Genomic DNA, 2,500 nt, shown 5'->3' on the forward strand with positions numbered 1-2,500 from the left:
CAGGCTGGTATGGCCGTAAGCAGAAGCTGCAGCTTGAAATACCTCTTATATGGAGTTGAAGATAAGTCATAGAATATAAGTCATAGATTTGTTGGTTTTATTTGTTGGAGTTAAAGTGCCTTAACCATGTGCAAAACACTTTAGGACGTGAGCTGTCGCTGTTACCACGTTGAAATTTGTGTGGGTAGATTAAGCGAGAGCGCTCTCTGCTGGTTGAAAAAGCTTACAGCACCTGGTATTCCCAGGCGGTCTCCCATCCAAGTACTAACCAGGCCCGACCCTGCTTAGCTTCCGAGATCAGACGAGATCGGGCGCATCCAGGCTGGTATGGCCGTAAGCAGAAGCTGCAGCTTGAAATACCTCTTATATGGAGTTTAAGATAAGTCATAGAATATAAGTCATTGATTTGTTGGTTTTATTTGTTGGAGTTAAAGTGCCTTAACCATGTGCAAAACACTTTAGGACGTGAGCTGTCGCTGTTACCACGTTGAAATATGTGTGGGTAGATTAAGCGAGAGCGTTCTCTGCTGGTTGAAAATGCTTACAGCACCTGGTATTCCCAGGCGGTCTCCTATCCAAGTACTAACCTGGCCCGACCCTGCTTAGCTTCCGAGATCAGACGAGATCGGGCGCATCCAGGCTGGTATGGCCGTAAGCAGAATCTGCTGCTTGAAATACCTCTTATATGGAGTTGAAGATAAGTCATAGAATATAAGTCATTGATTTGTTGGTTTTATTTGTTGGAGTTAAAGTGCCTTAACCATGTGCAAAACACTTTAGGACGTGAGCTGTCGCTGTTACCACGTTGAAATATGTGTGGGTAGATTAAGCGAGAGCGCTCTCTGCTGGTTGAAAAAGCTTACAGCACCTGATATTCCCAGGCGGTCTCCCATCCAAGTACTAACCAGGCCCGACCCTGCTTAGCTTCCGAGATCAGACGAGATCGGGCGCATCTTGGCTGGTATGGCCGTAAGCTGAAGCTGCAGCTTGAAATACCTCTTATATGGAGTTGAAGATAAGTCATATAATATAAGTCATTGATTTGTTGGTGATAATAATTTAGAAGCGCTTATTTGTTGGAGTTAAAGTGCCTTAACCATGTGCAAAACACTTTAGGACGTGAGCTGTCGCTGTTACCACGTTGAAATATGTGTGGGTAGATTAAGCGAGAGCGCTCTCTGCTGGTTGAAAATGCTTACAGCACCTGGTATTCCCAGGCGGTCTCCCATCCAAGTACTAACCAGGCCCGACCCTGCTTAGCTTCCAAGATCAGACAAGATCGGGCGCATCCAGGCTGGTATGGCCGTAAGCAGAAGCTGCTGCTTGAAATACCTCTTATATGGAGTTGAAGATAAGTCATATAATACAAGTCATTGATTTGTTGGTGATAATAATTTAGAAGCGCTTATTTGTTGGAGTTAAAGTGCCTTAACCATGTGAAAAACACTTTTGGACGTGAGCTGTCGCTGTTACCACGTTGAAATATGTGTGGGTAGATTAAGCGAGAGCGCTCTCTGCTGGTTGCAAAAGCTTACAGCACCTGGTATTCCCAGGCGGTCTCCCATCCATGTACTAACCAGGCCCGACCCTGCTTAGCTTCCGAGATCAGACGAGATCGGGCGCATCCAGGCTGGTATGGCCGTAAGCAGAAGCTGCAGCTTGAAATACCTCTTATATGGAGTTGAAGATAAGTCATAGAATATAAGTCATTGATTTGTTGGTTTTATTTGTTGGAGTTAAAGTGCCTTAACCATGTGCAAAACCCTTTTGGACGTGAGCTGTCGCTCTTACCACGTTGAAATATGTGTGGGTAGATTAAGCGAGAGCGCTCTCTGCTGGTTGAAAAAGCTTACAGCACCTGGTATTCCCAGGCGGTCTCCCATCCAAGTACTAACCAGGCCCTACCCTGCTTAGCTTCCGAGATCAGACGAGATCGGGCGCATCCAGGCTGGTATGGCCATAAGCTGAAGCTGTAGCTTGAAATACCTCTTATATGGAGTTGAAGATAAGTCATATAATATAAGTCATTGATTTGTTGGTGATAATAATTTAGAAGCGCATATTTGTTGGAGTTAAAGTGCCTTAACCATGTGAAAAACACTTTAGGACGTGAGCTGTCGCTGTTACCACGTTGAAATATGTGTGGGTAGATTAAGCGAGAGCGCTCTCTGCTGGTTGAGAAAGCTTACAGCACCTGGTATTCCCAGGCGGTCTCCCATCCAAGTACTAACCAGGCCCGACCCTGCTTAGCTTCCGAGATCAGACGAGATCGGGCGCATCCAGGCTGGTATGGCCGTAAGCAGAAGCTGCAGCTTGAAATACCTCTTATATGGAGTTGAAGATAAGTCATAGCATATAAGTCCTTGATTTGTTGGTTTTATTTGTTGGAGTTAAAGTGCCTTAACCATGTGAAAAACACTTTTGGACGTGAGCTGTCGCTCTTACCACGTTGAAATATGTGTGGGTAGATTAAGCGAGAGCGCTCTCTGCTGGTTGAAAA

General features: G+C 45.4%; 8 non-coding genes across 8 annotated transcripts in view; all 8 read right to left on the bottom strand.

Moving 5' to 3' along the window:
• Positions 1-21, bottom strand: part of LOC133437023 (5S ribosomal RNA) — a 119-nt gene extending 98 nt beyond the window's left edge. Inside the window, exon 1 of the ribosomal RNA XR_009780510.1 lies at positions 1-21. This exon is cut by the window's left edge and continues 98 nt beyond it. This is a non-coding gene — a ribosomal RNA (5S ribosomal RNA).
• A 199-nt stretch (positions 22-220) lies between these two features.
• On the bottom strand, positions 221-339 carry LOC133437187 (5S ribosomal RNA). Its single transcript, XR_009780664.1, has one exon. It is a non-coding gene; the product is annotated as a 5S ribosomal RNA (ribosomal RNA).
• Positions 340-538: 199 nt separating this feature from the next.
• On the bottom strand, positions 539-657 carry LOC133437067 (5S ribosomal RNA). The gene has a single exon (XR_009780550.1). It is a non-coding gene; the product is annotated as a 5S ribosomal RNA (ribosomal RNA).
• Positions 658-856: 199 nt separating this feature from the next.
• On the bottom strand, positions 857-975 carry LOC133437144 (5S ribosomal RNA). The gene has a single exon (XR_009780624.1). It is a non-coding gene; the product is annotated as a 5S ribosomal RNA (ribosomal RNA).
• Positions 976-1,192: 217 nt separating this feature from the next.
• On the bottom strand, positions 1,193-1,311 carry LOC133437135 (5S ribosomal RNA). Its single transcript, XR_009780616.1, has one exon. It is a non-coding gene; the product is annotated as a 5S ribosomal RNA (ribosomal RNA).
• Positions 1,312-1,528: 217 nt separating this feature from the next.
• LOC133437061 (5S ribosomal RNA) lies at positions 1,529-1,647 on the bottom strand. Its single transcript, XR_009780544.1, has one exon. It is a non-coding gene; the product is annotated as a 5S ribosomal RNA (ribosomal RNA).
• A 199-nt stretch (positions 1,648-1,846) lies between these two features.
• Positions 1,847-1,965, bottom strand: LOC133437005 (5S ribosomal RNA). Its single transcript, XR_009780493.1, has one exon. It is a non-coding gene; the product is annotated as a 5S ribosomal RNA (ribosomal RNA).
• Positions 1,966-2,182: 217 nt separating this feature from the next.
• On the bottom strand, positions 2,183-2,301 carry LOC133437198 (5S ribosomal RNA). The gene has a single exon (XR_009780665.1). It is a non-coding gene; the product is annotated as a 5S ribosomal RNA (ribosomal RNA).
• Positions 2,302-2,500: the final 199 nt, after the last annotated feature.

The sequence above is a fragment of the Cololabis saira genome, unplaced genomic scaffold (genome assembly GCF_033807715.1).
Source record: "Cololabis saira isolate AMF1-May2022 unplaced genomic scaffold, fColSai1.1 scf075, whole genome shotgun sequence".
In the NCBI taxonomy this organism is placed as follows: Eukaryota; Metazoa; Chordata; class Actinopteri; order Beloniformes; family Belonidae; genus Cololabis; species Cololabis saira.